A 24,538-nucleotide genomic window follows, 5' to 3' on the forward strand; every position below is an offset into this window, starting at 1 on the left:
CGACTAACATCCAAACAAGTTCAAGCTGCCCTGCAGTCCGAGGGTACAACAGTGTCAACCCGTACTATCCATCGGCGTCTGAATGAAAAGGGACTGTATGGTAGGATACCCAGGAAGACCCCACTTCTTACCCCGAGACATAAAAAAGCCAGGCTGGAGTTTGCCAAAACTTACCTGAGAAAGCCTAAAACGTTTTGGAAGAATGTTCTCTGGTCAGATGAGACAAAAGTAGAGCTTTTTGGGAAAAAGCATCAACATAGAGTGTACAGGGAAAAAAAAGAGGCATTCAAAGAAAAGAACATGGTCCCTACAGTCAAACATGGCGGAGGTTCCCTGATGTTTTGGGGTTGCTTTGCTGCCTCTGGCACTGGACTGCTTGACCGTGTGCATGGCATTATGAAGTCTGAAGACTACCAACAAATTTTGCAGCATAATGTAGGGCCCAGGGTGAGAAAGCTGGGTCTCCCTCAGAGGTCATGGGTCTTACAGCAGGACAATGACCCAAAACACACTTCCAAAAGCACTATAAAATGGTTTGAGAGAAAGCACTGGAGACTTCTAAGATGGCCAGCAATGAGTCCAGACCTGAATTCCATAGAACACCTGTGGAGAGATCGCAAAATAGCAGTTTGGAGAAGGCTCCCTTCAAATATCAGGGACCTGGAGCAGTTTGCCAAAGAAGAATGGTCTACAATTCCAGCAGAGCATTGTAAGAAAATCATTGATGGTTACCGGAAGCGGTTGTTCGCAGTTATTTTGGCTAAAGGTTGTGCAACCAAGTATTAGGCTGAGGGTGCCAATACTTTTGTCTGGCCCATTTTTGGAGTTTTGTGTGAAATGATCAATGATTTTATTTTTGCTTCATTCTCTTTTGTGTTTTTTCCTTGCAAGCAAATTAAAAGAAGATAATAATACCAAAGAATTTGTGATTGCAATCATTTTCAGGAAGAAACTGAGTATTATCTGACAGAATTGCAGGGGTGCCAATACTTTTGGCCACCACTGTAGTGTATTGGTAATACAGTGGTCACCAGTGACATACACAGGAGCTCTGTATATACTATATAGTTTAAGTGTACATGTAATACACTGACTCACCAGTGACATCTCTAGGTGAAGTCCTTCATCTTTGCTTTTCTTCTTCATCTGGCACAGACGGCCATCACTTCTTCCAGCCAGGAATCATCTCTGCATGGAATAACACACAGTCATCAATAACTGATCTCTTCTAGAGCACATTCCCACTTTTCCCCCCTGACTTCTACACTACACCAGTTGAAGAAAAAAAGCGGCATATTGCCGCCGTGCACAGAAAACAGGACCCCCCTTCCCCCCTTTTGTCCCTTCCCATGGAAAACAGTTTCCTAAAAAGTAAATTACATGTAATAATGCCTCTAATTGGACTAATAAAGTAATAATGTTCCCCAATTGCCACCATAAACCCATAAAGTTCCTCAATCTGGCCCCCAAACAGTAATTAAGTCCCTTGTCTGGCCTGGCCCCCCCATTTATCCTTCCTGGCCCCGCCAACTGCATATATCCATCCTGACACCCCCTCCATATATCCCTTCTGGCCTCCATATGTCCAGTGTGGCCCCTCCATATATTTATCCTAGCCCACATGAATCGCGCTTGCCCCCTCCCATATATCCATCCTAGCCCATGTGTCTAGCCTGCCCCCCATATATCCATCCTGGTCTCCATGTGTCCAGCCTGCCCCCCCATATATCCATCCTGGCCTCCATGTGTCCAGCCTGCCCCCTCCCATATATCCATCCTAGCCCCCCATGTGTCTAGCCTGCCCCCCTATATATCCATCCTGGTCTCCATGTGTCCAGCCTGTCCCACCCATATATCCATCCTGGCCTCCATGTGTCCAACCTGCCCCACCAAATATCCGTCCTGGCCTCCATGTGTCCAGCCTGCCCCCCATATATCCATCCTGGCCTCCATGTGTCCAGCCTACCCCCCCAAATTCCATCCTGGCCTCTATATGTCCAGCGTGGCCCCCATATATCCATCCTGGCCTCCATGTGTCCAGCCTGCCCCCATATACCCTTCAGCTCCCCCTTCCCATGTGTCCAGCCAGCCCCCCCTTATGTGTCCATCAGCCTGCCCCCCTTATGTGTCCAGCCTACCACCCCTTATGTGTCCAGCCAGGCCCCCCCCTTATGGGTCCAGCCAGGCCCCTCCGTTATGTGTCCAGCCAGGCCCCCCTCCCATGTGTCCAGCCAGGCTCCCCCTCCCATGTGTCCAGCCAGGCTCCACCTTATGTGTCCATCCATGCCCCCACTCCCATGTGTCCAGCCAGGCCCCCATCCCATTCTGCATTCATTCACACACACACACAGACACACATACACAAAGATTCCTCTTCTTACTTTCCTGCGCTCCCGTGCGGTGTCCTCCTCCTCCAGCGGTGGAATTGCGCACTTCCTTCACAGCAGGTGCATAACGATGATGTCATACGCTGGCCTGTGAAGGGAGATGCGCAGCTTCAGCTGCTTCACTGGGACGTTCGCCGCGGCGGTTCAAGTAATGAATGCCGCGTGTGCGCGTCTCTGCATGCACTGTGCCTGCGCTTTTAAAGGGCCCGTGCCCCTTAAAACCGCAGGGTTTTTTTTCCCCGTTTCTCTTCTCCCCCCTCTCCTCTGCAGCAGGGGGAGGGGCCCACTGGTGAAATCCCCAGTACCCTGCCAGCCCAGTCCAACCCTGGTGACAAGTGTATGGAAACGAGGCCATGCCCACTGGCCAGTAGTATGGATAACTCATACATACCCTTCATTGCTGGGTCTGAAACCGATGAATCCCTGGAGCGTACAGTGCGTGCACTGGGGAGATTTATAAGTCTGCGGTCACACAGAGTGACTGCAGACTTATCGATTTGGAGCGTGAAACCCCTTTAATGTAGAATACCTATAAGTACTAAAGCTACAAAGCCTGTTGGACACTTTGGTAAAGCAATAAAACAAGTGGAATGAAGATATCTCAATGTGGGGAAAAGAGTAAACAATAGGATGTGTTATGCACACGCCCGGGCTAAGCGGCGTGTGCGTGTGATTGGTAGTGATTCCACTGGACCGTGCCGGAGAGTGAATGCCTGGAGGGGCGTGACTAAGTATTCACCCGATCCGACCAGGGTCGCACGACGGCATACGACGCCAGTGTACCAAGGAGGAACCGAGCAGAGGGACCAGGTGCTACTCCAGGACAGACCCCGGACACGGCTGTTGACCCACACAGGGGAATACAGGAACAGGCTGGTAGGCTGGCACACAGACTGGTGGGTATAGGCAGGCACGACTGGTATGCAGGCAGGCGGGTATGCAGGCAGGGGGGTAAAGGCAAGCACAGCTAGAGTGCAGACAGGGAGGCACTAGCAGGTAGGAACACAGGCGGGATAGGACCCAGTACACACCGGGACTCAGGAACAATACAGGCAGAGGGTTACAGGCAAGCACAGCTAGAGTGCAGACAAGGCTGAGCAGGGAGGACAGGGCTCTGTTCACACGGAACAGACAGGAAGGGAAAGACAGAGCCAGATACTCACACAGTACTTGCAGAGACAACAAGCAGGAGTTAGGTACGAGTTCAGACTCTGCAGAAAAAGGAAGGGAACGGACATAGAGGCAAAAACAGGTAAAGGACAGGAGAGAGTTCAGACTGGAACTGAGTGAACGGAGGAGACCGACACTGCAGAGGGATACAGGAGCGGGTCTGGGAATACGGCCCCCAGAGAGGCGGAACGAACAGGCAAGGAGCGTGTTCAGACAGGACAGACCAGACGCAGGAGCGGGTCTAGGAAATCGGCCACTAAAAGGCGGAACGAACAGGCAAGGAGCGTGTTCAGACAGGACAGACCAGAGAACACAAAAAGGACACAGTTCAGACACGGGAGCTGATACCGCAAAGCAGGAGACATACAGGACTCAGTTCAGACACGGGAGCTGAAACCGCAAAGCAGGAGACATACAGGACTCAGTTCAGACACGGGAGCTGATACCGCAAAGCAGGAGACATACAGGACACAGTTCAGACACGGGAGCTGATACCGCAAAGCAGGAGACATACAGGACTCAGTTCAGACACGGGAACTGATACAAAAAGCAGGAGACAAGAGACGGGACCTGGCACCTTCAGAGTGCAAGCACACACTGAAGGAAACACTATGCTCAGGCAGGGATAGAAGGGAGCTGCTGAGCTATATACCAAGTGACAGACAGCAATAGGCTGAGGACGCACAAGGGGTGTGACCCACAGCAGGTACAAAAGGCAGGAAGTGATCGGGCGCCGCCCTTAAGCAGCAGAAACAGACACAAACAGACAGCATGGAGGGAAGCCAGAGAGACATTCTGGACAGGAGATCAAGTGCGCGCTCCTGCACAGTGGGAGATGGACCACTATGCAAGGACGCCGCCAGGTATGTTACAGTACCTCCCCCCTTACGCCCCCTCTTCTTCAGGCCTGCCAGAATCTTCCGCAGGGAATTCGAGGACCAGTCGTTCACTGGGTTGGAGGGGGACAGAGACTTGAGGGTAATCTCTGCTTCGAGGTACATCTTGTCAAGCTCACAGGAAAAAATAGACGGGTTATCAGGTACATAATGAGGAAAAGTCACTGTCTCTTTGTTATCTGGTGGTATCCTGGAGGATTCAGGAAACAACTGGAGGTCCTCCGCCGGGTCAGAAGAGTGCAGAGGCTCAGAGAAAACAACTGCTTCAGAGTACACTAGGTCGGACTCACTGGAGGAAGCAGGCGAGGTATCGGGTACCGAGTATAGGAAAGTCTCTGTCCATTCACCACCAGGTGGCACCCCGAAGGGTTCTGAACACAACTGGAGGTCCTCCGCCTGGTCGGAGGGGTGTAGAGACTCAGGAGTAACCTCTGCTTCGGAGTACACTAGGTTGGACTTACTGGACGAAGCGAGCGAGGTATCAGGTACCGAGTATAGGAAAGTCTCTGTCCATTCACCACCAGGTGGCACCCCGAAGGGTTCTGAACACAACTGGAGGTCCTCCGCCTGGTCGGAGGGGTGTAGAGACTCAGGAGTAACCTCTGCTTCGGAGTACACTAGGTTGGACTCACTGGACGAAGCGAGCGAGGTATCAGGTACAGAGTATAGGAGAGTCTCTGTCCTTTCGCTACCAGGTAGCACCCCGAAGGGTTCAGGAGACAACTGGAGATCCTCCGCCTGGTCGGAGGGGTGTAGAGACTCGGAGGTAACTACCACTTTGGGGTACCCATTGTCAGGCTCACAGGATGAAGCGGACAAAGTATTGAGTACCGGGTGTAGAGAAGTCTCTCTCCATTTGTCATCGAGTGGTATCCCGGAGGGTTCAGGAGGCAACAGGGGATCCTCCGCCAGGTAGTAGAGGTGCACAGACTCTGAGGTAACCACAGCTTTGGAGCATCCTTGGACATGCACACCGGTTAAAGAGAAAGAAGCATCTGATGCCGGGTGCAGGAAGTTCTCCTGTGTGGAGTCTGGATGGGCAGGAGTCTCTTCGTCCAGAAGAACTGGTGCACTACCCACGCACATTACCCATTGGGGTTTCTCCGGGATACAGGGAGATGAAGCTTCAGTAGGGACTTCAAGGTTGGGGTCAGGAGGTCTCAGGGAGGACAGACCCTGGCGTGACGGCTTGCCTCTAAGTCTAGCACGTCTGGACTGCCTCTTGAGGTTGAGAGAAGTATTCCGGAAAGCGTAGTCACCCTGTGAGGATTCTGGGTGGGCAGTAGTCTCATTGGGCTGGAGGACTATTGCGCTACCCACACACATTACCCGTCGGGGCTGCTCCGGGATATTGGGAAGTGAAGCTTCAGCAGGGGCTTCAGAGTTAGGGTCCTCGAAGACCATACGAAAGGCCACCAGGAAGGCCTGCAGGTCAAGGATGACAGGATCCCATGCTTCCCATAGGGGGGTGACCCATTTCAAGGCATCACCCGCTAGGTAGTCAATCATAAAGGCCACTTTAGCCCAATCGGAAGGAAAATAGAGAGGGTAGGCCTTAAAGTGTAGCATGCATTGCTCCACAAATGCACGACACTGTCTTGGATCCCCATAGTAACGTGGCGGATCCGCAGGAATGAGAGCTGATAGATCCATCTGGACGGGTGCGTAATTCGCCTGGAACTCAGCTAAAGGGGGAAAAAAATTTATTTATTTATTTTAATGCATGTATTCGCTGGAAAAACTTCTCAAAGAGCGAAGGCCGTGGGGCTCAACGGGAACCATGGCCTGAGCATGCTGTTATGCACACGCCCGGGCTAAGCGGCGTGTGCGTGTGATTGGTAGTGATTCCACTGGACCGTGCCGGAGAGTGAATGCCTGGAGGGGCGTGACTAAGTATTCACCCGATCCGACCAGGGTCGCACAACGGCATACGACGCCAGTGTACCAAGGAGGAACCGAGCAGAGGGACCAGGTGCTACTCCAGGACAGACCCCGGACACGGCTGTTGACCCACACAGGGGAATACAGGAACAGGCTGGTAGGCTGGCACACAGACTGGTGGGTATAGGCAGGCACGACTGGTATGCAGGCAGGCGGGTATGCAGGCAGGGGGGTAAAGGCAAGCACAGCTAGAGTGCAGACAGGGAGGCACTAGCAGGTAGGAACACAGGCGGGATAGGACCCAGTACACACCGGGACTCAGGAACAATACAGGCAGAGGGTTACAGGCAAGCACAGCTAGAGTGCAGACAAGGCTGAGCAGGGAGGACAGGGCTCTGTTCACACGGAACAGACAGGAAGGGAAAGACAGAGCCAGATACTCACACAGTACTTGCAGAGACAACAAGCAGGAGTTAGGTACGAGTTCAGACTCTGCAGAAAAAGGAAGGGAACGGACATAGAGGCAAAAACAGGTAAAGGACAGGAGAGAGTTCAGACTGGAACTGAGTGAACGGAGGAGACCGACACTGCAGAGGGATACAGGAGCGGGTCTGGGAATACGGCCCCCAGAGAGGCGGAACGAACAGGCAAGGAGCGTGTTCAGACAGGACAGACCAGACGCAGGAGCGGGTCTAGGAAATCGGCCACTAAAAGGCGGAACGAACAGGCAAGGAGCGTGTTCAGACAGGACAGACCAGAGAACACAAAAAGGACACAGTTCAGACACGGGAGCTGATACCGCAAAGCAGGAGACATACAAGACTCAGTTCAGACACGGGAGCTGTAACCGCAAAGCAGGAGACATACAGGACTCAGTTCAGACACGGGAGCTGATACCGCAAAGCAGGAGACATACTGGACACAGTTCAGACACGGGAGCTGATACCGCAAAGCAGGAGACATACAGGACTCAGTTCAGACACGGGAACTGATACAAAAAGCAGGAGACAAGAGACGGGACCTGGCACCTTCAGAGTGCAAGCACACACTGAAGGAAACACTATGCTCAGGCAGGGATAGAAGGGAGCTGCTGAGCTATATACCAAGTGACAGACAGCAATAGGCTGAGGACGCACAAGGGGTGTGACCCACAGCAGGTACAAAAGGCAGGAAGTGATCGGGCGCCGCCCTTAAGCAGCAGAAACAGACACAAACAGACAGCATGGAGGGAAGCCAGAGAGACATTCTGGACAGGAGATCAAGTGCGCGCTCCTGCACAGTGGGAGATGGACCACTATGCAAGGACGCCGCCAGGTATGTTACAGGATGACACCCTGTGGAGAGAGAGTGGGTAAGTGTTTGGTTAATAGCCACCTGGTGGAGATGTGACAGGCACAACACCAATGTAAGCATGAAGAAAATACCGTATTTTTCGGACTATAAGACGCACCGGACCATAAGATGCACTTAAGTTTTAAAGGAGAAAAATAGGAAAAAAAATGTAAGCAAAAAATGTGGTCATGATGCCCTGTTATGGGGGAGGGGGTCTGCTGCTGAAACTGGTATTGAGGTAATGTCCCCCAATTCTGTTAATATCCTCTATCCTGGTATGTATGGCCCCTCCTTCCTGGTATAAGCGGCCCCCATCCCATCCTGATATACCTGGCCCTCATCCTCATCCTGGTATGCATGGTACTCCTTGAGCCCCTATCCTGGTAAGCATGGCACCTCTTTATCCCCCATCCTGGTATGCATGGCACTCCTTGAGCCTCCATCCTGGTATGCATTATACCCCCTGAGCCCCCATCCTGGTATGCATGGCACCCCTTGAGCCCCCATCCTGGTATGCATGGCACCCCTTGAGCCCCCATCCTGGTATGCATGGCACCTCTTGATCTCCAATCCTGATATGCATGGTACCCTTGAGCCCCCATCTTGGTATGCATGGCACCCCATGAGCCCCCATCCTGGTATGCAAGGCACCCCTTGAGCCCCCATCCTGATATGCATGGCACCCTCTGAGCCCCCATCCTGGTATGCATGGCACCCCTTGAGCCCCCATCCTGGTATGCATGGCACCCCTTGATCTCCCATCCTGGTATGCATGGCACTCCTTGAGCCCCCATCCTGGTATGCATGGCACCCCTTGAGCCCCCATCCTAGTACGTATGGCACTGTCTGAGCCCCCATCCTGGTATGCATGGCACCCCTTGAGCCCCCATACTGGTATGCAGGGCACCCCTTTAGCCCCCTTCCTAGTATGCATGGCACTCCTTGAGCCCCCATCCTGGTATGCATGGTACCTTCTGAACCCCCATCCTGGTATGCATGGCACCCACGGAGCCCCCATCCTGGTATGCATGGTACCTTCTGAGCCCCCATCCTGGTATGCATGGCACCCACTGAGTCCCCATCCTGGCATGCATGGCACTCTCTGAGCCCCCATCCTGGTAGGCATGGCACCCTCTGAGCCCCCATCACGCTGCCTACAAAAAAAAATAAACAATCATACTCACCTCCTCTCTCCTCCAGCGCTGTCCCGCTCTGCTGCCAACACTCTCACTGTGTGAGCCACGCATGGCAGGGCGCGCATGGCGTCCCTGCCATGTGCCCTCACACAGTGTGAGACGCTGTGCTGGAATAGTCACTGCTCCCCACGCCGGGACTCTGTGCGTGGGGAGCAGTGACCACTCTGTCTGTTCAATAGCTGGCACACTGTACCACAGCGCGGCTCCTGCTGCCACTCTGCGGCCTCTGTCCCGCTATTAAAGACCATGGATATTCACTACAACTCATGGGAGTGGGTTGTAGGGAATATTTAATAGCACACACACAGACCGCAGAGTGGCAGCAGGTGTGACGGCTATTAATAAAAATGAATATTCATTGCTCTCCACGCTCATGGGCGAGGGGAGCAGGGAATATTCATTTTCTTTAGTAGCGGCCACAGCATAGGCTGCAGCAGGCGGCTACTGCCTCCTGTGCCACGCTGATCCCCCCCTGCCACTCCCCCACACCCACCACCATGCTCAGCCATGTATATAGTATTCGGACTATAAGACGCACCCCCCACTTTCCTCCAAAATTTTGGAGGAAAAAAGTGCGTCTTATAGTCTGAAAAATACGGTAGCTGCTGCTGCCCCATAAAGATGCTGGTACGGCGTTGAAAGGCGTTGTGAATAAAAAAAACTTATTATCATCATTGTTTAAGAATCTGTTTACTCCAGTAGCGCAGCCCACCTCGCATGTTTTATCCAGCTGGATCCAAAACAAGTGGAATGGACATTCTAAAGACTCATCATTATTAGAGATGAGAAGATGTGCCAAAATTCACATTTGCCAAATCAGGCAGATTTCACCAAGAAATTTGATTTGCAGCAAAGATATTTTCCTCAAATTGAATGTTCCTTATGTCTCTCCAAAACCCAGAGCATAATAAACATAAAGTAAAAAAATATATATAGAGTGGTGGCCAAAAGTATTGGCACCCCTGGAATTCTGTCAGATAATACTCAGCTTCTTCCTGAAAATGATTGCAATCACAAATTCTTTGGTATTATTATCTTCATTTAATTTGTCTTCAATGAAAAAGCACAAAAAGAATTGTCCTAAAGCCAAATTGGATATAATTCCACACTAAACCTAAAAAAGGGGGTGAACAAAAGTATTGGCACTGTTTGAAAAATCATGTGATGCTTCTCTAATTCGTGTAATTAACAGCACCTGTAACTTACCTGTGGCACCTAACAGGTGTTGGCAATAATTAAATCACACTTGCAGCCAGTTAACATGGATTAAAGTTGACTCAACCTCTGTCCTGTGTCCTTGTGTGTACCACATTGAGCATGGAGAAAAGAAAGAAGACCAAAGAACTGTCTGAGGACTTGAGAAACCAAATTGTGAGGAAGCATGAGCAATCTCAAGGCTACAAGTCCATCTCCAAAGACCTGAATGTTCCTGTGTCTTTCGTGCGCAGTTTCATCAAGAAGTTTAAAGCCCATGGCACTGTGGCTAACCTCCCTAGATGTGGACGGAAAAGAAAAATTGACGAGAGATTTCAACGCAAGATTGTGCGGATGGTGGATAAAGAACCTCGACTAACATCCAAACAAGTTCAAGCTGCCCTGCAGTCCGAGGGTACAACAGTGTTAACCCGTACTATCCGTCGGCGTCTGAATGAAAAGGGACTGTATGGTAGGATACCCAGGAAGACCCCACTTCTTACCCCGAGACATAAAAAAGCCAGGCTGGAGTTTGCCAAAACTTACCTGAGAAAGCCTAAAACGTTTTGGAAGAATGTTCTCTGGTCAGATGAGACAAAAGTAGAGCTTTTTGGGAAAAAGCATCAGCATAGAGTGTACAGGAAAAAAAAGAGGCATTCATAGAAAAGAACATGGTCCCTACAGTCAAACATGGCGGAGGTTCCCTGATGTTTTGGGGTTGCTTTGCTGCCTCTGGCACTGGACTGCTTGACCGTGTGCATGGCATTATGAAGTCTGAAGACTACCAACAAATTTTGCAGCATAATGTAGAGCCCAGTGTGAGAAAGCTGGGTCTCCCTCAGAGATCATGGGTCTTACAGCAGGACAATGACCCAAAACACACTTCCAAAAGCACTATAAAATGGTTTGATAGAAAGCACTGGAGACTTCTAAAGTGGCCAGCAATGAGTCCAGACCTGAATCTCATAGAACACCTGTGGAGAGATCTCAAAATGGCAGTTTGGAGAAGGCACCCTTCAAATATCAGGGACCTGGAGCAGTTTGCCAAAGAAGAATGGTCTACAATTCCAAAAGAGCATTGTAAGAAACTCATTGATGGTTACCGGAAGCGGTTGTTCGCAGTTATTTTGGCTAAAGGTTGTGCAACCAAGTATTAGGCTGAGGGTGCCAATACTTTTGTCTGGCCCATTTTTGGAGTTTTGTGTGAAATGATCAATGATTTTATTTTTGCTTCATTCTCTTTTGTGTTTTTTCCTTGCAAGCAAATTAAATGAAGATAATAATACCAAAGAATTTATGATTGCAATCATTTTCAGGAAGAAACTGAGTATTATCTGACAGAATTGCAGGGGTGCCAATACTTTTGGCCACCACTGTAGATTCATTTTTTTTTCTCTTTAGCCAAAACTGTACACTAACTATTAGAAAGCACAGAAACAATAAAGCAATGATCTATTTTTAGTAACCATTAAATATTTCCAAGGTGTGTGTGTGTGAAGATCTGAGATTGAGGCTTTTAATAATCACCTAGGCAGGTTAACAATGCAACAATATTTTATTTCTTACATTCATGGTAATACAGCAATTCCAGGTAAATGTCCACAATACAATTCTCTCAGTCCACAAGTTCCCCTCCCCGGGGCAGTGGTTCAGCTGCCTTTGTGCCAGGCGATACTAACTGTCCCCAACTTTTTGTTGGCCCCCAGATTTTGTATCTCTAGTCAGTATAGTCTGTAGTCACAGTCCAGGATACTCCATATGACAGATAAAATGATAGAAGCAAAGGTATCCAGTAGCAACAGTCCTTTATAAAATCCAGATGACAGATCCCACAACTGTAGCACATTATCCAGCCCAGTTGGCAGCCGAGCTCTACTCCATAAGCCATCAATCCATCCGGTCCAGGTTCTCAGACTAGATCCTATCCCTTCGACTACATTCCATCAACTCCCCACTAAACATATGGCTTCTTTTCTCCTTCACTGGGATCAACCCCCTGAATGGGCAGAACAGCTCTCACCCTCCCCCCCAAAGCTAAATGTGCATTAGTGGAGGTATTTTTCTCAGGTTGAACCCATCACCTGGGTCTGCATGTGAGACTCCCTGTGGTGACGGCTCCACCAGATCTATTTTCAAAACTCACACAATGGGCCTAGTCGCTGTTGGAACAATGGTTAGAGGCTCCTGAGATACTAATGAGATTACTGGAATGCTGGACACTTTACAAGGGAAATTAGTGCACATACTGACAAGCAAGCAGAACAATAAAACGCAGCAAGAAATCACGAATAAAACACAAAAATAAGATCAATGAAAATTTGTGCTCCATGCTGGAAAAGTCTTTAGTAAATGGGCAGCTCCTCACAGTGTGCTACTAGCCCATCAGGGGTGAACTAGACCTGATTCGTAAAATCATGTACTTATAACCTGTTTCTGTTTAGCTGCTAGCATGTGTTTGGTTTCTGTAAATTGACTAATATTATTTTTATATTTTTACTTAATTTCCCTTGGCCCTGGTATCTTAGGCTATAAAGATAATTGAATGTTATCTTAAGGACTGGGTATAAAGGGCTGAGGGAAACACTATATAAAATATTCTGATAAATATAAAGCGATGGCCATTTGTCCTGTTGTTTCACAGAGTTCTAAAAAAAAACAACAACATTTTTTAGTTTCAGTGATCATTGACGTCTATCATAACTGAAGTAACGATTAATAATACTATATTTGATGAGTCAGAGGTATGCAGCAATAGCGAAAAGCACTAAATAAAAATCTATGATACATTTCGTTCAGGGAATTCAGTTGAAACTATGTTCAATACAAATGAAATGAATAAAAATGCTGAAATCTTCCAGGACTTTAACATGCTCTCATCTTTGTTTATGATTTATGGATATACAGTATGTGTAACCATTAATTTGCCATGAAAAGGGACTGTATGTTAAGGTTAAATGGAATCTGTCAGTAAGATCAGTATATATGGGCAAGTAGGTCTTTGAAATGTAACTCAATCAAAACCTTTATATCTTCTACAGATTGCTGCATCCCAAAGTAATTTGCATTTCAATACTTTTGTGAGATCAAGAGCTAATCAAGAAACTAAGACAGTAAGCTATCAATCAAATTAAAGAGACAGGTGCTGGGCAGGGAAACACATCAGGAGCCCTGTGGCTCCTTAAGCGCTTTGTCATGCCCAGAGCACTTAATGCCTCATTTGTAGAAATAAGTTGATCTGGCGAGATTCAAATTTCCCAAATCACATGGATATTAATATAAAATTTAATTTGCAGGGAATTCATTCTCCAAATGTCCATTATTATTCTCTGAGGTCCAGAGACATCCCAGAACATAGTAAATGTAAGATGTAGAAAAAAAAACTAATACCTCATTGCTCAACTTAGCTGCTCGCTGTCCACCATTCAGATCATGGTACTACTTCTTACAGCTAGATACTGAAACTCCAGGCATTGTTCCCCTAAGCTGGGACTTCCAGCCATGACAAGGCCCAAGACATCTCTTCTCATGTGTACAATGTAACTGTGACCTTACAACATGCTTGTGCAGAGATGTCCCAGGCCTAGAGTATACATCTGAAAGTTATCCATTTTGTGATGCGCCACAAGTTCACAATGCACATGCGGCGTTAGTTAGAAGAGGCTCCGAGGATCTTACGGGTGAGGGCAAGCAATGGAAGTGACCAGAGAGATGAGCATTCAGGTGATTATTATTTTTTTTTAATACCTTTTGTTCGCCCTCTATGGGATACTATCTGCCATTTTGATTAATTTGTGCAGAGTGAATTTCAAAATATTCGCGTTCTGGAGAATATGGATTTTTGTAAAATTCATGGACAATTCAATTCCACTCGAATAAATTTGCATACAAATAAAATGTAGAAATGGATAAAAGACTTAATGGATTAATGGATTTACGGTTTGGGAGGGTTATTTTCCTCATAGATTCCTTTCAAGGCATAACTTTCCAGTCTATTGTACAGTCCATTTCAATGTCACTTTTCTCTGTTAGATAAAAGATATGCTGTAGCTTCTAAATTTGCCATATGACCTAACCATCACCTCAGCGAATGTCACAATGTTCCTGGTCTATCTCACAAAACCCTGGTAATAAGGTTGTCATAATATTAACTGCCAAGTGCTCTCAATCAAGTCACAGCCTGCTGGAAGCAACATGTTATATATAGTAAGAATATATAAAGGGAATGCAACTTATTTTTGGGTTACTGGATTTTCTTAGAATTTTCTTTAAATGATTATAGTGGCACGAGGTGCCGTTCTGTGGACAGCAGTTCCATTGTTTCCCTTAACAGTAAGCATCTGGACAGAAGAATGTTGTGCAGGGAGAAAACCGTAGTTCAAGGTATGGCCATCATATATTGTTATATACTAGTTACAATATTAATAAAGTTAAAAAAATAAGCATTTTAAAGAAGATCAACCAGAGGAAAGGAGGAAAAGAGAAGATTTAGATAAAGGGTATTGTCAGGAGTAAATTTTGCAACTTCATTACCCTCTAATCCATCAAAGGAAGAAAAAAAAACATAGCGCATAAGCTAATTTGAAGTATATATATACGGTATATATATATATATATATATATATGTATATATATATATATATATATATATATATATATATATATATATATATATAAGCAGAGGGCCTAAAAATTAAAAAACTGGAACATCCTTTCCAGGGTAAACACCTGTATATAAGGCAAAATAAATATACAAAAATGCCCCTCCACAACTTGGGCTATGTTCACACATAGCGTTTTTGATGCGTTTTTGCACTTTTGCATTGCTTTCAACCAAGACAAGTGCACTCACCAGGAAATGTCATTTTAACATTTTACAACCTTATCTGGCAATGTACACTGTGTGCAGAATTATTAGGCAAGTTGTATTTTAGAGGATTATTTTTATTATTGATCAACAACTATGTTCTCAATCAACCCAAAAGACTCGTAAATATCCAAGCTTAATATTTTTGGAAGTTGGAGTGGTTTTTTTTAGATTTGGCTATCTTAGGAAGATATCTGTTTGTGCAGGTAACTATTACTGTGCAGAATTATTAGGCAACTTAATAAAAACCAAATATAATCCCATCTCACTTGTTTCGTTTCACCAGCTAAACCAATATCAGTGCACAAAATTTAGAAATAAACATTTTTGACATGCAGAAACAAAAACCCTCAAAAATAGTGATCAATATAGCCACCTTTCTTTATGATGACACTCAACAGCCTTCCATCCAGAGATTCTGTCAGTTGCTTGATCTGTTTTCGATCAACATTGCATGCAGCAGTCACCACAGCCTCCCAGACACTGTTCTGAGAGGTATACTGTTTTCCCTCCCTGTAGATCTCACATTTTATGGTGGACCACAGGTTCTCTATGGGGTTCAGATCAGGTGAACAAGGGGGCCATGTCATTATTTTTTCTTCTTTTAGACCTTTACTGGCCACCCACGCTGTGGAGTAGGTGGAGGCATGTGATGGAGCATTGTCCTGCATGAAAATCATGTTTTTCTTGAACGATACCAACTTTTTCCTGTACCACTGCTTGAAGAAGTTGTCTTCCAGAAACTGGCAGTAGGTCTGGGAGATGAGCTTCACTCCATCCTCAACCCGAAAAGGTCCCACAAGTTCATCTTTGATGATACCAGCCCATACCAGTACTCCACCTCCACCTTGCTGGCGTCTGAGTCGGAGTGGAGCTCTTTGCCCTTTACTGATTCAGCCTCTGGCCCATCCATCTGGCCCATTAATAGTCACTCTCATTTGATCAGTCCATAAAACCTTTGAAAAATCAGTCCTAAGATACTTCTTGGCCCATTCTTGACATTTTATCCTATGTTTCTTGTTCAAAGGTGGTCGTTTTTCAGCCTTCCTTACCTTGGCCATGTCCCTGAGTAGCTTTTTGATACTCCAGTAATGTTGCAGCTCTGAAATATGGCAAAACTGGTGGTGAATGGCATCTTGGCAGCTTCACGCTTGATTTTCCTCAATTCATGGGCAGCTATTTTGCACCTTTTTTGGCCAACACGCTTCTTGCGACCCTGTTGGTTATTTGCCATGAAACGCTTGATTGTTCGGTGATCACGCTTCAAAAGTTTGGAAATTTCAAGACTGCTGCATCCCTCTGCAAGACATCTCACAATTTTGGACTTTTCAGAGCCCGTCAAATCTCTCTTCTGACCCATTTTGCCAAAGGAATGGAAGTTGCCTAATAATTAAACACACCTTATATATGGTGTTGATGTCATTAGTCAACACCCCTCCTTATTACAGATATGCACATCACCAAATGTACTTAATTGGTAGTTGGCTCTCAAGCCTATGCAGCTTGGAGTAGGACAACATGTATAAAAAGTATCATGTGATCAAAATACTCATTTGCCTAATAATTCTGCACACAGTGCAGTATGTGACACCTCATCAGACACACCCTGTTTCATTTATGGTGGAGGGACTCTGAAAGTCACAAAGCCTAGTTTTATAGTGCCATCAGGCGGCCCTTACTATTCTTAAAAGGCCAGCAGTCAGCCCTCGCTATTGATAGAGAGCCATCGGCCGGCTATGCTTTGTTGTTCCCATTATTAAAGAGTAGGTCTCCTATACTGTTATTGCATATGCAGTGACTGCAAGGACTGCCAAAAATTTGCAAGCAACCCAATACCCCTTTGAAAAGACATAGAGTAGGGTCTCTGTAAAAAAAATGTTCCCATTATAAAGGAGCGGGTCTCCTATAGAGGTAATGCCCAGGCTGTGACTGCAAGGGCTGCCAAAATTTGGGAAAGACTCCACTAACAATTTAAAGACACATCGAGCTGGGCCACAGTAACAACATGTTCTAATTAGAAAGGAGAAGGTCTGCTATTCAGTTATAGGGTAAGCAGTGAGTCCAACGGCTGTCAAAATTTAGGAAAAACCCTAGTAACAATTTAAAGACACATAGAGCTGGGCCACAGTAATGACATGTTCCCATTAGAAAGGAGAGGGTCATATTGTATGCAGTGAGTGCAACGGCTGCCAAAATTTAGGAAAAACCCTACTAACAATTTAAAGACACATAGAGCTGGGCCACAGTAACGACATCTTCACATTAGAAAGGGGAGGGTCTGCTATATAGTTATAGAGTATGCTGTGAGTCCAATGGCTGCCAAAATTTAGGAAAAACCCTACTAACAATTTAAAGACACATAGAGCTAGGCCACAGTAATGACATGTTTCCATTACAAAGGAGAGGGTCTCCCATACTGTTTGCCTATGCAGTGACTGCAATTGCTGTCAAAAATTTGGAGGCACTCCAATGCCTCTTGCAAGAGACATAGAGGTCAGGGGGCCTCCTGAAAAAAATGTTCCCATTATTAGGAAGTGGGTCTCCCATACTGTTTGCCTACACAATGAAGCAACGGCTGCCAAAAATTTGGAGGAACTCCAATGCCCCTTGCAAGAAACGTAGAGGTCGGAGGGTCTCCTGAAAACAATGTTACCATTAAAAGGAAGTCCGTCTCCCATACTGTTTGCCTATGCAGTGAAGCAACGGCTGCCAAAAAATTTGGAGGAACTCCAATGTCCCTTGCAAGAGACGTAGATTTGTTGATATGGTACATATGGTGGTGATATGGTGGTGCAGGATGACGATGCGAAGAAGGGGGAGGACAAGATCAAATAGACAAAATCAGGAAGCGTATACCCATGTCTGGGTGTGAAGACAGAGGTGCATGGGAATAGAGTTAGACCTCCCAAAAAAGAGACACTGTATTTGAGTATATGTTACACTGCTATCATTCAGAGGTGTTGAGAAGTCTGGCCCAATCCAGCCCTTGTTCATTTTTATAAGAGTCAGACTGTCAGCATTTTCAGTTGACAGGCGGATGCGCCTCTCGGTTATAATTCCATCAGCAGCACTAAATACCCGCTCTGACAAAACGCTAGCGGCAGGGCAGGCCAGGACCTCCAAGACGTAGAGAACCAGTTCATGGCACGTGTCCAGCTTGGATACCCAATAATTAAAAGGCACAGAGGAATCATGGAGGACGTTGGTATGGTCGGCAAGGTACTCCCTCAGCATCTTCTGCAACTTTTCCCTCCCTGGGAGAGTACCCGGCGCATCAGAGCTTGTGTGATAGGAGGGTCTGAGAAAACTGTCCCAGAACTTTGACAGTGTTCCTCTGCCTCTGCTGGATTGCATTTGTGTCTCTCTCACCTGTACTCCTTGCTTGTCCAACAAACTATGACCTCTGCCGCCAGCGTTTTCAGATGGGAATTTTCTTAATAATTCTGCAACTGTTATGATAGGCTACAAGCACTAAGGAAAGACAGGAGATCTGTCCCTACAATAGAACTAAGCTAGATCCCTACGATGTAACGGGGAACCTGATCCTGCGATCAGACCCGCTAAAGTCCTCAGCTAGTCTGAACGAAGACCTATAGATGTGAGGGAGGGATCCCTACAAGAACTAGGGACTGGGAGAAAGATGGACACCTCCTAGCAGAAATTGTAGCAGTAAAAAGACAAACACACAACATAGAACATAAAGGTCAAAAGACCTAGCAAAAACTGACTGAGAAAGGTTACAAAGCACCTGGCTAGCTTAAGAGTAGAAATTACAATGAAGTCCAGCATGGCCAGAAGGGCGGAGCAGGATTAAATAGGCAAAAAAGGTCATGTGACGAGCAAAACAGAAAAAAACTAACAGGAGAGTTCTAACAGCAACAAGGGCCTTCTCGTACTGCACCATTTTATTAGGCCTGTCCTGCAATGGAATAAGAGACAGAAAGTTCTCCTTGTAGCGTGTGTCTAGAAGTGTCACCAACCAATAATGACTGTCACCCAAAATTTGAACAATGCGAGGGTCACGGGAAAGGCAGCGTAAGATAAACTCAGCCATGTGTGCCAGACTGCTAACAGGCAAGACTTCCGTGTCCTCACCAAGAGGACGACTGACCATGCTCTCCTCCTCATCTTCCTCCTCCTCCTCCCTCTCCCTGTCTTCAGGCCATCCACGCTGAACAGACGGTATGACAGTTGTGTAGGTAGTACTGTCTATAGCACAGGAAACTAGCTCCTGTTCTTCCTCCTCCTCTTCCTCATTGTCACCCAATCCATGTTGGGATGAGAAGACAGAGAAGCGGGATGGTGACACTAATTGTGGCGTCATCACCGCTCACCATCTTGGAGTCCTCAAAGTTTTGGAGGATGGTACATATGTCTGACATTCATGTCCACTCCTGAGGTTTTATATGTGGAGTCTGATCTGAATACCAACAGCCTTGTTGATGCTGGTAGTCAACAACTGCTCATAAATCCTTTCCAACATCTGCAATGTAGAGTTCCAATGCATGGGGACATCACAGATCAATCGGTGAGCTGGAAGCTGCAAATGCTGCTGAATCATGGTAAGGGTGGCGGAAGCTGTAGCTGACTTTCTAAAATGGGCACACAGGCGACATACTTTGACAAACAGATCCAACAGATCTGGGTAGGTTTTGAGAAACCGGTGAACCACGAGGTTAAGCACATGGGCCAGGCATGGTACATGTGTGAGCTCGCCTCAGAGCCGGCACCAGATTCCAGCCTTTGTCACACACGACCATGCCTGGCTGTAGGGTCAACGGTGTCAGCCACAGATCTTCCTGCTCTTTCAGAGCTGTCCACAACTCTTCAGCATTGTGTAGTTTGTCACCTAAACATATTAGCTTCAGCACAGCATGTTGCCACTTGACCAAGGCAGTGCAGCAGTGCTTCCAGCTTGTGACTGATGTGGTCATTTCGGAGATGGAGGCTGAAGAGGAGGAGGAGGAAGAGAAGGTGCAGCAGCTGTAGAATGTGAAGGCAATCCTGATTGACCCAGGGTCTGCAATCCTCGGCGTCGGGAGGACGTATTCTGTCCCAAGCTGGGTCCCAGCTTCCACTATATTAACCCAGTGTGCCGTCAGCGAGATGTACCGACCCTGCCCACAAGCACTTGTCCACGTGTCCGTGGTTAGGTGGACTTTCCCAGTAACTGCGTTGTTGAGGGCACGTCTAATGTTGTGGGACACGTGCTCGTGTAATGCGGGGATGGCACACTGGGAGAAAAAGTGACAGCTGGGGACCGAGTACCGAGGGATGGCTGCTGCCATTAGGTTGCGGAAAGCTTCTGTCTCCACGAGCCTAATAGGCAACATTTCGAGCGCAAGCATTCGCAAAATGAGTGAATTTAGTAGTGTGGCCTGTGGGGCCTTGGCTGCGTATTTGCGCTTTAGTTCCAAGGACCGGGGTTGGGACAACTGAACACTGTGCTGGGACAAGGATGTGGACGTGCTTGCTGATGGTTCTAGTTGAGAGTGTTCAACGACAGGTGTAGGGCGGGAAGCATCTTGGCATGCACCATGGACAGGGGATTGGCGTGCACGCACAACAGCGGAACAAGCAGTGGTGTCACCTGCAGACACTGTTTCTGGACCCTGGGGTTTGACCCACTTAGTCGGGTGCTTTGCTGTCATGTGTCTGATCATGCTGGTGATGGTCAGGCCGCTAGTTTTGCTACCCATGCTGATGCTGGCCTGGCAGATAGTGCAAATGGCCTTTTGGGGTTATCAGCAGAGTCTTTAAAATATAACAAGACTCGGGATGACCTAACAGTTGTACTGGCAACTTCTGTCGTGCTGGCGTTACGAGGAATTCTTTCCCATCTTGTGTCTGTGGCCATAACACTGCTTCTTTCTGTCTGTTGTGGTTCTACACCTCCCTCCCCCTGTGTGCTGCTGTCCTAGCTCTGTATGTCCCCCTGCCAGGTTGGGACAGTTACTATATCATCCATCACCTCGTCTTCCACTTCTGCACCCTGGTCCTCCTCCTGACTTTCTGGCAATTGTGTCTTATCATCATCATCCACCTCTTGCGACAGTAATTGCACTTTCCCACTGTTGCCTTCGTGTGACCGTGGCTGCTCCAATATTTGGGTCTTGCTACACACGTTCTCCTCTTGACTCGCTTGAAGCTGGCCGGGCGAGAGGCCCGAATCTACAAATAGAAAAGTGAACAGCTCTTCGGAGTGTCCAAGTGTGGGATCAGTTGGGTCCGGGCACTCGGCATGGTGGGAGGAAGGAGGATCAGGGTGAGGAATAAGCAGTCCAGACTCACGGCTGTGGAGACTTGACCATGTGGAAGACAGGGTGGTGGTGGTGGCAAAGTGTCTGGAAGCATTATCTGCTATCCAACAAACAAACTTTTGAGACTGCTCTGTGTTCAATAGTAGTGTTCTGCGGTCCCCTAGTAATTGGGACAGGAAGGTCGAGCGACAAGATGTGGGTGTTTGTTGTGGCACAATTTCAGCTTGCCCACGGCCACGTCCTCGGCCTCTGCATGCATCATCACCATCACGTCCACTTCCCCGTCCCTTGCCACGCATCTTGCCCATTTTTAATGGATTACAATATTTTCCACGTTCACGAGAAATGGCTGATTTTGGAATGCAGTTATATGTGATATGTTTGACAGAGAACCACAATTTTAAATAGCAGGCCTGTAATTTACTAATATTATTCTGCACAGAGACCTAGAGTGAATAGTTTGACCGACACACTGCAACAGAATGGAAATGGAAGAAATGTTTCATTTTGGAACAGTCTTATTTGTCTGACAGTGAACCACGGTTTTAAATAGCAGGCCTGTAATTTACTAATACTATTCTTCACAGACACCTAGTGTGAATAGCTTGACTGACACACTGCAACAGAATGGAAATGAAAGAAATGTCTGATTTTGGAACACTCTTATAGGTGTATTGTCTAACAGAGAACCACGGTTTTAAATACCAAGCCTGTAAATTACTAATACTATTCTTCACAGACACCTAGTGTGAATAGCTTGACCGAAGCACTGCAACAGAATGGAAAAGGAGGCCAATATTTTCCGCGTTCAGTTTAAATTTCTGGATTTTTATCGCTGAAATATGGAACAGATCTGGCTTTATTCTGCAGTGAGAACAGGCAAATGGAGCAGAATAATGGTGTACTCTGGATTGCTTTTTAGGAAACATAACCAGGATTAAGATCAAAAAAAATTTTTCCCTGGCCCCTGATATCTGGGGCTAGGTCTACAAATATCTGTAAGAACAGCAGCAACAGGATCGTTCAATGGACCCTCTTGAACTATATGCACTGCAGACTGTCACATACACTGCCTGCCTAATTCCTGCTATCACCACTGAATATACAGTTAGGTCCACATATATTTGGACAGAGACAACATTTTTCTAATTTTGGTTCTAGACATTACCACAATGAATTTTAAACAAAACAATTCAGATGCAGTTGAAGGTCAGACTTTCAGCTTTCATTTGAGGGTATCCACATTAAAATTTGATGAATGGTTTAGGAGTTTCAGCTCCTTAACATGTGCCACCCTGTTTTTAAAGGGACCAAAAGTAATTGGACAATTGACTCCAAGGCTATTTCATGGACAGGTGTGGGCAATCCCTTCATTATGTCATTCTCAATTAAGCAGATAAAAGGCCTGGAGTTGATTTTAGGTGTGGTGCTTGCATTTGGAAGGTTTTGATGTGAAGTAAACATGCGGTCAAAGGAGCTCTCCATGCAGGTGAAACAAGCCATCCTTAAGCTGCAAAAACAGGAAAAAAAACATCCGAGAAATTGATACAATATTAGGAGTGGCAAAATCTACAGTTTGGTACATCCTGAGAAAGAAAGAAAGCACTGGTGAACTCATCAATGCAAAAAGACCTGGGCGCCCATGGAAACCAACAGTGGTGGATGATCGCAGAATAATCTCCATGGTGAAGAGAAACCCCTTCACAACAGCCAACCAAGTGAACAACACTCTCCAGGAGGTAGGCGTATCAATATCCAAATCTACCATAAAGAGAAGACTGCATGAAAGTAAATATAGAGGGTTCACTGCACGGTGCAAGCCACTCATAAGAATCAAGAATAAAAAGGCTAGACTGGACTTTGCTAAAAAACAACTAAAAAAGCCAGCACAGTTCTGGAAGAACATTCTTTGGACAGATGAAACCAAGTTCAACCTCTACCAGAATGATGGAAAGAGAAAAGTATGCCGAAGGCATGGTACAGCTCATGATCCAAAACATACCACATCATCTGTAAAACACGGCGGAGGCATGCATGGCTGCCAGTGGTAATGGGTCACTAGTGTTTATTGATGATGTGACACAGGACAGAAGCAGCCAGAGGAATTCTGATGTATTCAGAGCCATACTGTGTGCTCTGATCCAGCCAAATACAGCTTTCTGATTGGTCGTCGTTTCATACTACAGATGGACAATGACCCAAAACATAAAGCCAAACCAACCCAGGAGTTTATTAAAGCAAAGAAGTGGAATATTCTTGAATGGCCAAGTCAGTCACCTGATCTCAACCCAATTGAGCATGCATTTCACTTGTTAAAGACTAAACTTCAGACAGAAAGGCCCACAAACAAACAGCAACTGAAAACCACCGCAGTAAAGGCCTGGCAGAGCATCAAAAAGGAGGAAACACAGCGTCTGGTGATGTCCATGAGTTCCAGACTTCAGGCAGTCATTGCCAAAAGGGTTTTCAACCAAGTACTAGAAATTACTAGTCCAATTACTTTTGGTCCCTTTAAAAACAGGGTGGCACATGTTAAGGAGCTGAAACTCCTAAACCCTTCATCCAATTTGAATGTGGATACCCTCAAATGAAAGCTGAAAGTCTGAACTTCAACTGCATCTGAATTGTTTTGTTTAAAATTCATTGTGGTAATGTCTAGAACCAAAATTAGAAAAATGTTGTCTCTGTCCAAATATATATGGACCTAACTGTATGCAGCTAGATTAGTCTCAAGAACTGTTAGTCCAGATGGATATACAGTGGGTACGGAAAATATTCAGAACCCTTTAAATTTTTCACTCTTTGTTTCATTGCAGCCATTTGGTAAATTCTAAAAAGTTCATTTTTTTCTCATTAAAGTACACTCTGCACCCCATCTTGACTGAAAAAAACAGAAATGTAGAAATTTTTGCAAATTTATTAAAAAAGAAAAACTGAAATATCACATGGTCATAAGTATTCAGACCCTTTGCTCAGTATTGCGTAGAAGCACCCTTCTGAGCTAGTACAGCCATGAGTCTTCTTGGCAATGATGCAACTAGTTTTTCACACCTGGATTTGGGGGTCCTCTGCCATTCTTCCTTGCAGATCCTCTCCAGTTCAGTCAGGTTGGATATTGAACGTTGGTGGACAGCCATTTACAGGTCTCTCCAGAGATGCTCAATTGGGTTTAGGTCAGGGCTCTGGCTCGGCCAGTCAAGAATGGTCACAGAGTTGTTCTGAAGCCACTCCTTTGTTATTTTAGCTGTGTGCTTAGGGTCGTTGTCTTGTTGGAAGGTGAACCTTCAGCCAAGTCTGAGGTCCAGTACGCCCATGGATGAGGTTTTCATCCAGGATATCTCTGTACTTGGCCGCATTC

The sequence above is a fragment of the Phyllobates terribilis genome, unplaced genomic scaffold, assembly GCF_046119375.1.
Source record: "Phyllobates terribilis strain yellow unplaced genomic scaffold, ASM4611937v1 Scaffold_1__5_contigs__length_1240528914, whole genome shotgun sequence".
Classification (NCBI taxonomy): domain Eukaryota; kingdom Metazoa; phylum Chordata; class Amphibia; order Anura; family Dendrobatidae; genus Phyllobates; species Phyllobates terribilis.